The following is a 17,828-nucleotide window of genomic DNA, read 5'->3' on the forward strand; positions in this document are numbered from 1 at the left end:
AGTAGTTGTTGATTTTGAAGATCGATAATTGGAACCCCGATGCACGGGAATCGACGTCCTGGATGACCATACCCACCCCATTTCGGAGGAATTTGGCACTGCACCGCGTCGCGGTTGGGTTTCCGGGCAGGTGTTCTTGATTGGCAGCAATAATGGAACGACGAGAATCAAAATCTGATGCTTGAGTTTTTTCTTGTATTTTTCATGTACCAAACTGTTCTTATGCGAGAACAGTTGCTCTTGACCAAGAACGGATGATTGAAGATAACTTCAAGAACCTTATAAAACTGAAAATAAGTTCAACAGTTCTTGTTGTGTTTATGGTTTTATGAACTGAACCTCAAGTATTCTTGGAGGTGTTTTTAAAACCACATATTGACGAAGAATAGTTGTGCTCAGCTGAAACTCCGATAAGATCAACTAGAATATGCAATGTTCCGATAAAACTATCATAAAAACAATAAAAACCAAATAGAATTAAGATTGTTACTTGGGATGGGAGTCCTTGGGAAATGTTACCTTTGGGGAATCTAATCGACAAGTTGGACATTTTAAAAGAAGTTGGGGATTCTTAAGGAATATTGGGGATATTAAAGAAACATTGTGGATTTTTAGAAAACATTTAGGATTTTTAAAAATCGTTGGGAATTTTTAGGAGATATTGCGGAGGGTAAAGGGAACTTAAGAATCATGGGGTTCCTTGGAAAATGATCTCAAACGTTCCTTTAAAAATCCCTAATTTCTCCTTAAGAATCCCTAACTTCTTCTTAAATGTCCAACTTGTTGTTTAGATTCCCCAAGGGTATCATTTCCCAAGGACGCCCATTATTCCTAAGTTCCCTATATCCTCCCCAATATTTCCTAAAAATCCCGAACGTTCCATAAAAAAATCCCAATATCTCCTAAAAATTCTCAATGATCCTTGCGAATCCTCAAAGGCATTTTTTCCTAAGAAGACCTCCATGATTCCTATATTTTCTTTACCCTCTCCAATATCTCCTAAAAATTACCAATGTTTCCTAAAAAATCCCCTACTTCTGCTAAAATGTTCAACTTGTTGCTTAGGTTCCCCAAAGGAATCATTTCCCATGCAGACCCCCATAATTCCTAAGTTCCCCTTACCCTCCTCAATATTTCCTTAAATCCCAACCCTTCCTTAAAAAAACTCCAATACCTTCTCAAAAGCCCCAAAATTCCTTAAAAAATCCCCTATATCTTCTAAAAAGCCCCAACATTCCTTATAAAATCCCCAATATCTCCTCAAATTTCCAATGTTCTTGAAGAATCCCCAACTTCTCCTAAGAGGTTCAACTAAATCTAACGAATCCCAAAGGTATCATTTCCCAAGGACCCCCAAGTTCCGATTACCCTCCATAATATCTCCAACAATTCCCAACGCTCCTTGAAAAGTTCCCAATATCTTCTAAAATTCCCCAACGTCATGAAAAATCTCCAATATCTCCTGAAAATCCCCAAAGTTTCTTAAGAATCTCCAATTTCTCCTAAAAATCCCCAATGTTCCCTTAAAATCCCCAATATCTTCTAAAAATCCCCAATGTTCCTTAAAAATCCTCAATGTTCCTTAAAAATCCCCAATATCTCCTAAAAATCCCCAATGTTCCTTAAGAATCCCCAACTTCTCCTAAAATGTCCAACTTGTTGATTAGATTCCCCAAAGGTATCATTTCCCAAGGACCCATATGATTCCAAAGTTCCTTCAACCCTCCCCAATATCTCCTAAAAATCCCCAATGTTCCTTAAAAATCCCCAATATCTCCTAAAAATCCCCAATGTTCCTTAAGAATCCCCAACTTCTCCTAAAATGTCCAACTTGTTGATTAGATTCCCCAAAGGTATCATATCCCAAGGACCCCCATGGTTCCTAAGTTCCCTTTTCCCCTTCCCAATATCTCCTAGAATTCCCCAATGTTCCTTAAAAATCCTCAATGTTTCTTAAAAAGCCCCAATTTCTCCTAAAAATCCCCAATTTTTCTTAAGAATCCCCAACTTCTCCTAAAATGGCCAACTTGTTGATTAGATTCCCCAAAGGTATCAATTGCCGTGGACCGCCATGATTCCTAAGTTCCCTTTACCCTACCCAATATCGCCTTAAAATCCCCAATGTCCCTTAAGAATTCCCAACTTCTCCTAAAATGTCGAACTTGTTGATTAGATTCCCCAAAGGTATCATATCCCAAGGACCCCCAAGTTCCGATTACCCTCCATAATATCTCCAACAATTCCCAACGCTCCTTGAAAAGTTCCCAATATCTTCTAAAATTCCCCAACGTCATGAAAAATCTCCAATATCTCCTGAAAATCCCCAATGTTCCCTTAAAATCCCCAATATCTTCTAAAAATCCCCAATGTTCCTTAAAAATCCTCAATGTTCCTTAAAAATCCACAATATCTCCTAAAAATCCCCAATGTTCCTTAAAAATCCCCAATATCTCCTAAAAATCCCCAATGTTCCTGAAGAATCCCCAACTTCTCCTAAAATGTCGAACTTGTTGATTAGATTCCCCAAAGGTATCATTTCCCAAGGACCCATATGATTCCTAAGTTCCCTCAACCCTCCCCAATATCTCCTAAAAATCCCCAATGTTCCTTAAAAATCCCCAATATCTCCTAAAAATCCCCAATGTTCCTGAAGAATCCCCAACTTCTCCTAAAATGTCGAACTTGTTGATTAGATTCCCCAAAGGTATCATATCCCAAGCACCCCCATGGTTCTTAAGTTCCCTTTTCCCCTTCCCAATATCTCCTAATAACCCCCAATTTTCCTTAAAAATCCTCAATGTTCCTTAAAAATCCCCAATATATCCTAAAATGGTCAACTTGTTGATTAGATTCCCCAATATCGCCGAAAAATCCCCAATGTCTATTAAGAATCCCTAACTTCTCCTAAAATTACCAACTTGTTGATAAGATTCCCCAAAGGTATCATTTCCTGAGGACCGCCATGATTCCTAAGTTCCCTTTTCCCCTTCCCAATATTTCCTAAAATTCCCCAATGTTCCTTAAAAATCCCCAATGTTCCTTAAAAATCCCCAATAACTCCTAAAAATCCCCAATGTTCCTTAAAAATCCCCAATATCTCCTTAAAATCCCCAATGTCTCTAAAGAATCCCCAACTTCTCCTAAAATGGCCAACTTGTTGATTAGATTCCCCAAAGGTTCCCCCATGATTCCTAATTTCCCCATACCCTCCCCAATATCTCCTAAAAATCCCCAATGTGCCTTAAAAATCCCCAATAGTCCTTAAAAATCCTCAATATCTCCTAAAAATCTCCAATGTTCCTTAATAATCCATAACTTCTTCGAAACTGTCCAACTTGTTGATTAGATTCCCCAAAGGTATCATTTCTCAAGGACCCCCATGATTCCAAAGTTCTCTTTACCCGCCCCAATATCTCCTAAAAATCCCCAATGTTTCTTAAAAATCCTCAATATTCCTTAAAATGCCCCAATATCTCCTAAAAATCCCCAATGCTTCTTAAGAATCCCGAACTTCTCCTAAAATGGCCAACTTGTTGATTAGATTTCCCAAAGGTATCATTTCCCGAGGACCCCCATGATTCCTAAGTTCCCTTTACCCTACCCAATATCGCCTTAAAATCCCCAATGTCCCTTAAGAATCCCCAACTTCTCCTAAAATGTCCAACTTGTTGATTAGATTCCCCAAAGGTATCATATCCCAAGGACCCCCATGATTCTTAAGTTCCCTTTTTCCCTTCCCAATGTCTCCTAAAAATCCCCAATGTTCCTTAAAAATCCCCAATATCTCCTAAAAATCCCCAATGTCCCTTAAAAATCCCCAATATCTCCTAAAATGGTCAACTTGTTGATTAGATTCCCCAATATCGCCTAAAAATCCCCAATGTCCCTTAAGAATCCCCAACTTCTCCTAAAATGGCCAACTTGTTGATTAGATTCCCCAAAGGTATCAATTCCCGTGGACCCCCATGATTCCTGAGTTCCCTTTACCCTACCCAATATCTCCTTAAAATCCCCAATGTTCCTTAAAAATCCCCAATGTTCCTTAAAAAGCCCCAGTATCTCCTAAAAATCCCCAATGTTTCTTAAGAATCCCCAACTTCTCCTAAAATGTCCAACTTGTTGATTAGATTCCCCAAAGGTATCAATTCCCGTGGACCCCCATGATTCCTGAGTTCCCTTTACCCTACCCAATATCTCCTTAAAATCCCCAATGTCCCTTAAGAATCCCCAATATCTCCTAAAATGTCCAACTTGTTGATTAGATTCCCCAAAGGTATCAAATCCCAAGGACCCCCATGATTCCTAAGTTCCCTTTACCCGCCCCAATATCTCCTAAAAATCCCCAATGTTCCTTAAAAATCCCCAATGTTCCTTAAAAAGCCCCAGTATCTCCTAAAAATCCCCAATGTTTCTTAAGAATCCCCAACTTCTCCTAAAATGTCCAACTTGTTGATTAAATTCCCCAAAGGTATCAATTCCCGTGGACCCCCATGATTCCTGAGTTCCCTTTACCCTACCCAATATCTCCTTAAAATCCCCAATGTCCCTTAAGAATCCCCAATATCTCCTAAAATGTCCAACTTGTTGATTAGATTCCCCAAAGGTATCAAATCCCAAGGACCCCCATGATTCCTAAGTTCCCTTTACCCGCCCCAATATCTCCTAAAAATCCCCAATGTTCCTTAAAAATCACCAATATCTCCTTAAAATCCCCAATGTCCCTTAAGAATCTCCAACTTCTCCTAAAATGGACAATTTGTTGATTAGATTCCCCAAAGGTATCATTTCCCAAGGACGGCCATGATTCCTAAGTTCCCTCTACCCTCCCCAATATCGCCTAAATATCCCCAATGTCCCTTAAAATCCCCAATATCTCCTAAAATGGTCAACTTGTTGATTAGATTCCCCAATATCGCCTAAAAATTCCCAATGTCCCTTAACAATCCCCAACTTCTCCTAAAATGTCCAACCCCCATGATTCCTAAGTTCCCTTTATCCGCCCCAATATCTCCTTAAAATCCCCAATGTTCCTTAAAATCCCCAATATCGCCTAAAAATTCCCAATGTCCCTTAAGAATCCCCAACTTCTCCTAAAATGGCCAACTTGTTGATTAGATTCCCCAAAGGTATCATTTCCCAAGGACGGCCATGATTAGTTCCAAAGGAATTTATTGCTGTATGTTTTACAACTGAGCTGAGAAACAGGCTCTGTACCAGAGGGAGTGTTATGCAAGAAATTAGAAGAATCATCCTTGCACATCATACAAAAAAAAAATGAAATGCATCAAATAAGTGCATGCTCTAAATGACCGCACGCACAGACCCCCCCCATCTGAACAGCACCGCAGCAGAGCTACGAGTGCGAAGGATTTAAATGGTTGCTCTTGTAAATACACTTTCGTCGGCGCTTTCCTTTCGCTCCGTCGAAAAACAAGTTAACTGCACGTCACACTTAGTATGCGCAAATCCAAACTCCGCCTCGAATGATTCCACAGGCGGAGATGTGACGCGACAAAGAGCGAGCTCGTTTTCTGTATACAATGACATCACCAGCAGCCAAGCCAGCAGCAGTAGTCGTCCTCATGCCATGGAGCAACAGCACACGAACGCACGACGGATAGGGTGATGACCATTGTTTTGGCATGAAGTTAATGCAATTTGGAACGTTATTTTCAAAAACATTTTTTGGCTTAACTACAAAAGATAGAGTTTTGGTGTCAAAGAAACATTTTTAGGGAACAAGTTCGTGCATGTTTTGTAGAAGAACTTTTTTAACAAACGCTTTATTTTCATATTTAAATCATCAAAAATGTCCGAAAAAGAGTCGATTTTTTCGACCAATTTTGCATTATTTTTCAATTTAAGGCCTTTTAAACTATTTTTACAAAGTTTACGTCCAAGAGACTAAGAAAGTAGAAGTAATTAGCTTTAAATTCGTGCGCTGAGAAAGTTTGTACGATTGATAGTTTAGTAGATATAGGACTTCAAAGTTAACCAAAAATTAAAAACTTAAAATGTGATTAACTCACTTAGCAGTGATTTCCGACCCTATGTTCCATGGAAACTTTTTCATCTCTCATCAAGACCTATCAGCCCTGAAAATATCCAAAACCCGGAACCAAACACCCTGTATAAAAGAAGCTAACACATTGAAGGCTTACTTACCCAGCTCATGTTCGATTTGTTGACCACTCGTTGACGGTTCTGGTTCTGGAACATCATGATGTTGCTGCCCACTAAATGATGGTTGCATAGTTTCGTCGTTTCCATCCGATCGGCGTTTTCTCGTATTCGGGCTTCTGTTGTGACTTATCAATCCACGACATGACTCACAAATACTCATCGATTCGGTGATTTCATGTGTATATCCCATGGAATGAATCTTATCTATCAATCTTAATGACATGCCCCGTAGATTATGACGGTTACACTTTGGATTGTTTATTTTTGCACTGCACTTGAATTTGTTGAATTTTGATTTATACGATTGATCCATTACTTTTCAGAACTGCCTTTAATAACCAAAGAGAAGTAACACGTTGAATGATACCGATTCATTTTCTTGTTTTGTTCATATTTGCTTTAGGTACAACTCTTGATTTTTTTTTCGATTAGGTAGTTCGAATCTAATAAATAGCCTTACCTAATATTAGGTAAGAACATGGGGTAGAAACGTTTGGGTAGAAATTACAGCAGCACGTATGAAATGCGTGTTCTAATTGTATATTGTTTCGTACTTCTAGAGTGCTGCTGCGTGAATATGGGTGCATTGCATTGTCGCATATGACACAATAAGTTTCATTGCATTTTGAGATTACTAGATAACCTTCACTGGTTTAGTTTGTTTTTAAAAAAAGACACTGAAAAAATAATAATTTGGACATGAAAAAGTTTTTGTTAGAAAAACTTTTTTTCCTTAAAAGTGCCTATCTTGTGATGTATGGACGGTTGGTAGGGAACATAATTACCTGTCTTGAGACAAAATTTCATCAAAATCAAAAATGGTGTTTTTTTTTTAATCAACTTTGAATTTTTAGAAATGATTTTTTTCAGTGTAGGGCTCATTTTGGATTTTTTTCAGTATTTTTTTCTTAAAATTTGACTTATTTTGTGATAATCACCCATACAACACTTTTTTGTAGGAGTAGTCATTTTTTGATTAAAAACATTTTTAAAAAATCCATAAAAAAAGTTTAGCCCTTTTCAAAAGTCAGTCCAGATAAATTTTGAAGAAACTAAGTATGCAAAGTGGCTTATCTAGTCTTGGTGTACATACCCAGAAAGTTTCATTGTAATCTGAGAGGGTCCTGCCAACTCCGAATACGATTTGGGGCGAAATTCGTCTTATGCAGCATAGTCGAATATTTCCAAATTTTTCAGTTGAGAATATCTGTATCACGTTTATTTTTCAGTACTCTGAATTGTCTGTACAAGAGATCAATTATCTGTATAATACAGAAACGTCTAAATATCCAACAACTCAATTGTAGGGTGACCAGTTTGTCCTATCAAAAATTTTCCCCGGATCTTCGACAACACTCTATGACGTAGAGTAGAGTAGAAGCAGTCTGCAGTTACTTTTCTTGATAATGCTTTATGTAATGTCTAGAAGTATTAAGTAGTAATGAACAATTTTGGTTTCCATGAGGTGTCGTTTAAATAAATGAGAGTCCACTGTATTAAGAATATGATGACTTGAGTAATCTAGAAGTAGAAATGTTGATGTACGACTTCCACATCTTCCCAAAATCGCATGACAAAATAATCAACCTCCAAACGTCTCACTATTTCTTTCACTTCCGGTAAGTATCTCCAGGAAGACACCCCCGGGCAACCCTCAAACCGGTTTCCAAAGTTTGAAGCCTCAATCGCTGAGGTAATGGTCTGCCAAAGATTCCCACAACCTTCTGCGCCGTAGCATCACAGCACATCTTGTTGCTTCATAATACTAGGTATTATTACGGCAGCGACGACGGAGGGTCCCAAACGAGTGGTTGACCACTCTTCGGAAGGGGAGGGAAACCTCTTGACGAAAGTAAAAGTTGCCAACTTTTTTGCGTCGTCCACCTCGATCGCCGTCACCGCCGCCGCCACCTAACCACCGAACCACGCCAAGATCCGGGGAATTTACGTTGGATTGACGAAACTGTTGTTGCTGCTGCTGCGCTGCGCCTGCTGCTGACTCATGCCTCATGGTACTTGTGGACTGTGGTGGACCTCGCCACTCATTGTTGGACCAGAGAGCATGCTCCGCCGTGACTGTAGATTTAACAAAACAATTTGAAGAAAGTGAGAGGATTTGCTGCCGGCGGCGATGGGGATGGAATTCGACTCGGACTCGCGGCTGATCGGGGTGGGCTTTTCTCTGCGCCTCTAGAGAGCCGGAGACCAATTGGGTCCAGCTACAGCCAGCATCATCGCCGTCATCGTCGCGTCGGCCGGTGCCAAACAAGCTCGCGTCGACGACGTTGGGAAGCCGAATTACTATGTTTGGGTTTCTTCTTGAGATGGCGGAGCTTTTCCGTGAAGCTGGTGCTGGTATTACCATTATTGCCTAAACGACTTCGATGACGGAGAAGTCGCCAACAATGAGGGGGTGTTAGCTGTTTCCGTGAATCACCCTGATATCATAAAATTTACTAAGGTACCCCGGGGCAAGTGAGAATCCGGGGCAAGTGAGACCTACAGCTATAATTTTTTTTATTTTTTATTTTTAAGGCAAACATTCTTCATAGAAAACATAGGTATCACACCAACAGATACTTTGAATTCAAAAATTGTTATTGTTCTCACCATAAAGAGACCATATATGTTATTGTTGTCCATATGTAATTTTCAATTCACTAAGTGAGATTAACGTACTCTACTACATTCGTCGTTTTAAAATAGAATAACAAATAAAGTAAAGCTTTTTCAGTTTCAGGATAATATTTGGAGTGCTTGCAAATTATTTTAACCGAAAAAGCTGTAATTTATTTTCATTTATTACCTTTTGTTAACTGCTCTCACTTACCCCAGTGCATTTCAGCATCTGGGGCAAGTGAGACCTATGAGAGTAAACAAACACAATTTCATAGTTTGATCTCGCTTTCTTCAGCATAAGTCGAAATTCACACAAAAGTGAAGTAAAAATCGGCGCCTTATGTAATCAATCGTTGAATTATACTTAATTACTTCTATTCTGATGATGAAGCTATTGTTTAAAATGGTGAAGTCTTTGATAGAACTTTTTTTTTTCGAAATTATCTATTTTTTCATATTTTAGTTCGAGCAAATTCGATTAATTTTTCGTTTTTCGCTGCATAATGAGTTTTTCTGAATGTTAAGGAACCGGCCATAAAGTATCAAAAAATTGGAAAACGACTTATTCGGAGTTAACGATTTAAAAATCTTTATTTAATGATCGTAATATTATGTAAGGGATAACATAACATCTGTAAATCTTGAAAAACCTTTTGGCGAGACTCATCAACTACGTAATATTAAAAGTAAGTTTGGAAATCTTTCGGCATTTAACCTTAAGGCGCTTTTTGCACAAATAAAATCAATTTGTTTTGCACGAGCTGCTAGAGTTAATTTTTTTTTTTCAGTAATTCGTTATTATCCCTCTAATACCCAAATTTTTTATTTTGATCTAAACATCATTTTTCGTCATCTAAAATCGATTTGAACATGTTTCGGAAGATGATTCTTTTTAATTCTCGATTTCGTGAATTTCAGTTTTTGATTTTTCTAATTTTTATTTTTGAACATCCCCACACTTTTATATTTTTCCTGGAAGCCAATTTGGGGAACGGATTTTTTGAGATGAAAATATTTTAAGATTTTATGATTATTGTTGAAATATTATTATTTTAATTTTTTTTCACAGAAAATTTTATTTTCCGTGTAATTTTAAGGAAAATAATTTTAGAGTGTAATCGATTCCCTTAAACTTTTAAACAAGGATAGAATGATTTGGGAAAAATTTAAAATATGTTAATTATAGCGATTCAATATAAAATATACAATGACTTCTAAAGGTAACTAAAATATCAATTTTTCAATGATTTTTAAAAAATGTAAATACGCTTTAAAATACACCAAAAACCATTTTGAGACATACAGAACAGTCCTTAATATCAGCCAAAAATATAAAAAAAATGATTTTCCACGAAACAAAAATTACAAAAATGCTCAAACTATACCCCGTCTAAAGGCGGGATTGGGTATTAGAGGGTTATATGTGTTACGTAATTTATGCACGATACCACAAAACTTTTCCAACATAAATCGCTAAACATAGTTATTCACATAACATATTTATAATTTATGCTACCTTACATATATGCAGCAACTATATTAAGCCATTATTACAAAAAATCCGAATAGGTCCCACTTGCCCCGTGATACGGTGTAAATGAAGATCTGTTCCGCTTTTCATAATATGCATAATAAACAGAATTTAAAAATTTTGAAACAGTTTTAATGCCCATTACTAAGAAGAAATATACCAACAATGTCTTTTAGAATCATTGGAATTATAAAATTATTTATGTTTAGAATTTTTTGGCTTGACAAAACCAAACTAGCATTTTTTTAGGTCCCACTTGCCCCGGGGTACCTTATGTCAAATTGGCACGATTATGTAAACTTGCGGCGTGAACTGGTTTTAGGTGATGGTGAATCAAAAAGTATGTTGCATTGCATTGGGTCTCCAGTTAGCCTAGTGGTTAAGGCTATGGATCGCCAATCCGGAGACGGCGGGTTCGATTCCCGTTCCGGTCGGGAAAATTTTCTCGACTCCCTGGGCATAGTGTATCATTGTACTTGCCTCACAATATACAAATTCATGCAATGGCAGGCAAGGAAAGCCCTTCAATTAATAACTGTGGAAGTGCTCAAAGAACACTAAGTTTGAAGCGAGGCAGGCCAAGTCCCACAGGGGACGTAGAGCCACAAAGAAGAAGAAGAAGAAGATGTTGCATTGCAAGTGGGAAGTCCTGGCAATAATCGCTTGAATTTACATGAGAAAGTACCGTGGATACACAGTTATGGATCACACACGGTTACGGATCAATTCGATGTTTACGATCGTAAGTTGCAGCTTAGCATGGCATGGAGTGGCATAGTATAGTGTTTATGCTATGAAGACTATGCTATGTTATGTCATGCTGTGCAGTGAGGCCACATTTGACCGTAAACATCGAATAGGCTCCTAAAGTCCTATCGGGATTCTTGTTTTAAACCACAATATATGGTTCAAGAGTACATATTTACTCAATTTTTGACGTTTTTATTAACCGTAGATGAAAATATATAATTTTTATTTTTTTGCCTTTTGTATCGTCCCTAGCTTATAACACATACTTTGAGTGATTTTTTTCACCGTGTATGTCAGATAGGAACATTTTTGAAATCCCAGTGCGAAAAATGTCGAGCTCAGTCACACAAGGTTGACCTCAAATGTCAAAGTAGAACTATTTACCATTTTACTTATTACGAATTTTCTCATTATTCCTTTGTTTTTCAAGTTCGAGTAAAGTACAATTCCGATTAGAATACCATGCTTGATCGTATTATTCAATATAAGCGAGATTTCGTCTTTAATTTTAGGACCCTATTGATCCGTATCCGTGTGTGATCCATAACTGTGTATTCTTGACGTTTTTTTTAATTATTATATGCATAAATGTGGAAACTTTACACAAATGTTATTTGTTTTCTCACAATAATAAATTGAAGTAATTGTAGGTGCTACTCATGGAAACTTCAGCTACATTATTATCACAGAACAGATAGACATCATCATTAGAAAAATAGGCGCTGGTCATTAAAAATCGACAGCAGCGAACCTAGCGGTGGCGGCAAGGGGACGGCAACCTATTTTTTCACTATGGAGTTTGACAGGTTGGATTGTGCCTCCTTACGCGGAGCATAAATTTATGCTCCAGCAAAAATATTCACCAACACAGTCGTGAAATTGGAATGTTTACCTTTTTACGAGGGATATCGGTGCAAAACGCTTACATCACATTAGATCTCATAAAAGTGTTGATCATGAAAATGCGGCATTAATTGATGCTTTTCAATTTCAGAGTGTCGATGTTTAGGTAATGTCCTATAGAGAGTGGAAATTGCTTGTGAAAAGACACACAACACCTCTTTTCGCAAACTTTGTTCGCCAAAGTGCGTTTTCCTTATTTTCTCCCGCTGCTGTATTGAGCGAATGTTGGTATTAGTGAGCACTGGTTGGACATTCTAAGCGGCAACAAAATCAGATCATTAAAAAGCCCCCCGATGATCCCCTCCAAAATCACTGGAGATAGGCAAGCTTTTTACACTGTGAATTTCTCCACCTAGCAGGCAATTAGACGACTATTCTCGTCTAATAGTTCATACACTCGAACAAATTCACACGTCTAGGATTGCTTGATATTGGGATATTGATGTTTTACATGGATTTTTGCAAATTGTAAAACCCTCGAATGTCACGTGTTAAACATATCTCGCGTTTAGTATCATACGGGCGTATCTACAATGATTGGTTTCTCTTCATCGATTTTCTCTTTGGTTAATAACGTGGCCGGCAAATAATTTCGGCTGTTTTTGTTATTTTAGATGCTAATTCTAGTCGTCTTTCACCGAAACGCACCGAGAGATCATCCGAATATTAGTGGTATAATCCCGGAAAAATCCAAAAAGAAAATCGATGAAGAAAAATCGATCATTGTTGATTCGCCCGTATGAGACTAAACGCGAGATATAAATTCGCCAACATTATTTTTGCCCCGATTTTTTAACAAATCACACGTTTATCATGTGTATTTCACGCGGAATTTACGCGTGATTTTACTCATTGCTTTATTTCTTGGTGTTCTTATTATTTACAACGAAGTTTTTAGGATTGTATAATAGAATAAGACTAAACTCGTGAGAGCGAGATTTTGCATGGAAATCTCGTGCGTGAGAAAATGATTGAGAATCGCGCGCGCGTTAATAAATTACGTCCAACATTTGGGAGAGGGGTCTAGAAAAAAGTGACAGTACGTGTATTAGGTATAGGAAAATAGAGAGTCAGAGGGCGCAAATTAAACCCGAAAACGTCAATCGACTTCCCAGGTGTTGACAAAATGGGACGTTCGTTGAAAAATATCCTGGAAGAATTCCCTCAGAGAACGAATAACTTCCGACAAGTGGAAATCCGAAGGCTACACGCAGAAAAATAAATTGTAAACACAATTAAATTCTAGTTCAAATCAACCGATTTTTGAGTTTACTTTAGCGACAAACTGATTTCTAGTTTAAACTGAACTATTCTATTGTTTGATAACTCAAATATTTTCATTTGTCGAAATTTTCGACAGTTTGTTAAAACAAACGGAGATATGGTATTTTCAACATGAAATAATGGATTGATTCAAACGACTGCACTTTTGCCATTAGCAAACCCGCAATGTGATTGTGTTGCTGTCGGCAGCAACTGCGGCAGCTCGGAAATCTATTTTTAGACCGTCGGTAAGCGGATGGGGAGGAGAAGGACTAAAAAAAGACAAAAAAGGCGAAACCGATCAACTTTTTGTGGATCCTGTCGTGAGTACCTGCGCGTTATCCATCACGGCCAAAGCTGCACTTGGAAGATGGCGTGATGGATTTGCTACACCTTCTTCGTTGTGGCGATGTTGGGGTAAGCATTTTATAGATGTGTGAGTGCTTTCCGACCATGTTTATGGTTTTTATTTTGTTGAAACAAATGAAATTTTTGACATTACATATATGAAATGATGGTTATCGATTGTTTTTATCGATAAACTCTAAATGAAAACAATTAAATATAGCTTTGGAATAAGTAAATTCTCAGTTTGAAAATCAACCATGCGTTTTATTGTTTTGAACAAGCGCCAATTTTCTGCGTGTAGCTCTAGAATGAAGCAGAACAGAGTGGGGAACGTTCAAAAATTACGTCCACCATATGGGGGAGGGGGGAGTCTATAAAAGTGTGACAGTACGTGTATTAGGTATAGGGAAATAGTGTGACAGAGGGGGGGGGGGGTCTAGAAATCCCGAAAACGATGGACGTAATAAATGAACCTTCCCGTGACGGAATCGAGGATAGGATAATCAAAAAGTTGTATCACTCAAACTCTGGGTACTGGCCTATCAATGTATTCTCCTGGAAATAGTTCAAAAAAAAAAAAAAGAACCCTATATTGAGTGGAGTTAGGGGGATTAGGGGCATAATGGACACCCTAAGCAAATGAGTATGTTTGGCCTGTATAACAGACAAAAACTTAACATATTATCAGTTGGCCTACAACTTAAACTTGTTTCCTACGTATATCAATCATTCACAGCTGGTAGAATGGCATTATTGAGAAGAAATAATGAATTGAAAACCGTGTGTTTTTTTGGGGCTGGCAGGAAAGGTACGGGGTGAAATGGACACCCATCGGGGCATAATGGACACCCCTGCATATTTTATGCTGTATCTTTGAGAATATTGACCAGTTAAGTAATTTGCCTACGGAGATCAATACCACAGATATAATACTCCATCTTAGACGAGTTTACATAGCTTCAAAGTTAATTAAATAAATTTTAGGCTAAAATAATCAAATTGATTTTTTTCAAACTCTCTAAAACGCCTAACAGTATGCAATGCGCGTACATCCATTCATAATTGCCAGTGTTCATTTCGCCCCGAATCGACTACAACATTAAAATTGCTATTTTTAGTAAGTTCTGATCAAAAATATAATACTTCATCCATTGCTAAATCTGCGTATACATGTAGAGAAGCTAACAGTTCACTTGTTTGTATGGTGGACACACTCAAACACTCGTAATGCCTTATTTGCTGCTGCTTCGAAATTATAAGAAATCCACCATATGAAAAACATACTTCAATTTCAATGATATTTTGGTTATTTTGAAGGAATATACATGGTACTTTTGAAAAATAGAACAATGACTTGTTCCTTTACACAGGGGTGTCCATTTCGCCCCGGGTGTCCATTATGCCCCTAATCCCCCTAACAAAAATAAAATAGCGGCTCACGTCTTAACTCACGTTCTTCATGGTGGCCATGATGAAACACGTTTGAGGGTTTTTTCGTGAGTTATGTGTCACCAGTTATGATACATACACATGCATTCATTTAAAAAAAAAAACAATAGCGCAAATTCGTTTGGAAAATTACTTCAATTTCAATCGCATCACATATGAGATTGTGATGATTTGGCTATCGGGTTCAGTTAAAGATAAAGCTTACTGAACGCCAGGTGTAACAAATACTAAGTTGATGTGCCTTACATTTAATTCGGTGATGTAAGCTCTATTTTGAAGTTCATGTTGTGAATCAGATTAATCTGCGGTGTATAAACCATTGAATTCAATGGAAAAACACATCTGACTTACTTTGACGTTTATGGAACAGTTCATAAATCAAACACATGAATCGGCCGTGTCGACTTTTTTCAGTGTGTTCAGAAATAGGCGAGTTCCACCGAAACGTCAAACGGTTTTAGACTAGCCGAGCTTGTCATTTTAGACGAGAGCATGCACTGTGAATTTCAAGCAAGAAAAAATCATTTTATTCCGCAATGAATGTCAAAATTTTCCACATAAGTGGATGGAATTTTCAATTTGCTCTAAGATGCCTATCTGTTCGCGATTTTCACTGTGTTCGCAACCACCGATTTCAAATCCGAACTCACCATTAGAAAGCTGAGAGTCTAAGCTTTTCAAAACATTAAAATATTTAGGTGTGCATTGCTCTGGCGGAGCCTTGAAACGATTTTTTAGGAAATCGAAAAGTTCTACAAACATGCTTCAAATATGTATATCTTTCATTTGAAGATTGAGCACCTTCACTTTTCGAACATCGATTGTTTTGGGACAGCCTAGTGTGCATTGACCACAACAATGAGATATCAATGAAAACGTGAGGCGGCCTCTCATTTTCCCATACTTTCTAACGCGCGCATCTAATCGTGCGATAATGGGATCAGTGGAATCGCATGCATGCGCATGGCGTCTGAAGAAATTCTTGAGATATCTATTAAGAACTTTTTAGAAGAGTTGCTACACAAATGCCTGAGAGGATACCTGAATATGTAGTAACACCTGAAGGAATTTCTGGAAAAAAAAATCAAACAATAATTTGATTTTCGTAGGATGAAAATGGGAGCCACATGCTTAATAAAGGAACCTATACTTACCTTACCGATCAGGCTAAGGCCTGGGTGGCCTCTTCTGTACATAGTAACCACCAGCTGAACGGATAGTAAACAAGCAGCTGAAGGGACTTCGTGAAAATTGTCCCACTCGTGTTTATCCCCGCTCTCTTTATTACACCTTCTAACGTTCTAATGTTGAACAGCAGGCACGAAAGGACATCACCTTGCCGTAACCCTCTGCGAGATTCGAAAAAACTCGAGAGTGTCCCTGATACTCGAACTACATAGTTACAAGGTCACTACATTGTTAAATACTTTTCGTGTTCCAATGAAATTTTACCAAGATTTTGAAAAGATTATATAATAAATGTCATAAAACTCCCTAGGTGGGCCACAATACCTGCCCGGGCCAAAATACCTCCACTACCCAAGTCGTTGTATTGTTCAATCGTGCGACCTATCCTGGAATATTCGGTAGTCGTCTGCAGACTGGGTCCCTTATTATGCTAACGAGATACAGGGCATAGAAAGTGTACAGCGAAAATTCATACGTTTTGCGCAGCGCCATCTTAGGTAGAGGGTCCCTTTTGTTTTGCCGAGCTACGAGAGCCGTTGTCAGCTAATTAACTTGGAGCCTTCGAATGCGAGACGCAATGTAGAAGAAATCCGTGCTGATCGTAGGATATGCAATGTGCGTTGCTTTTAACTAATTTGTGCAAAACGATCAGCTCCAGCAGCTTCGAAGTAGCGCACAAGGAAGCAATACCCCTATAGTTCGAGACACTACTTTTGCAGCCTTTCTTGAAAACGGGAAAAGCATATGACTGCTTCCAGCAATCAGGAAAAACACCAGTTTCCAGAGAGAGATTGAATACGGTTGTGAGCGGTGCAGCAAGAGAGGTCGCACAAAGTTTAAGGTTAAAGGATTCGTCACTGATTAAATCGTCATCATTGAAAATTTCGAAGCAGTTTTCTCGTCCAAAGCTGTAAATTTCACAGTGAAAATCTATTCACTGTATAGCAGGTGGAGAATGGAGTACAGCCAATACATTTTCAAAGCGAAATTTTCAGTTTTGAACGAGAAAACTGCTTTTGAATTTTTAATGATGACGAGTATATCAATGACGAATCCTTCAACCTTAAGAACAAGCGAAGGGATGCCGTCCGGACCACATCCAGTCGAAGACTTCAAATCTTTACAGGCGTCAATTAAAACATCGTATTTAGGTGATAACAAACTGCAGCCCGGCTGTTGGAAAACTCGAAACATTCTGTGTGGCGCTGGTGACATCCTGCGGATCAAGCTGCTCATTAACGAAGAGCATTGCAATGCATTGGCGAATCCAGATTTTTCTTTTTTCTTGCTCACTCTCCTAAACAAACACGTGAAAGAGAAGGATGGAATGGGGTTCTGCGGCACCCCTTTGCATCCCGCTCTTTCTCGTATTTATCAAGGAGGATGAGTGAGAAAAAAGAAAAAGCTAGATTCGCCAATGACGAAGACGCTGCTGAATTGAGTACGGAACATGCTGACGATAGCGGTGGTAGTATCAGCTTCACACAATCCATCGTTCATCGTAGACGGCAACCCTGACTCTTTTCGTTGGTTGTTGACGTGCCGCCAAAAGCTCTTAAGGTTAGTCTTGAGGCGGCTCTGGAATCGATTTAAA

The sequence above is a fragment of the Aedes albopictus genome, chromosome 1, assembly GCF_035046485.1.
Source record: "Aedes albopictus strain Foshan chromosome 1, AalbF5, whole genome shotgun sequence".
Classification (NCBI taxonomy): Eukaryota; Metazoa; Arthropoda; class Insecta; order Diptera; family Culicidae; genus Aedes; species Aedes albopictus.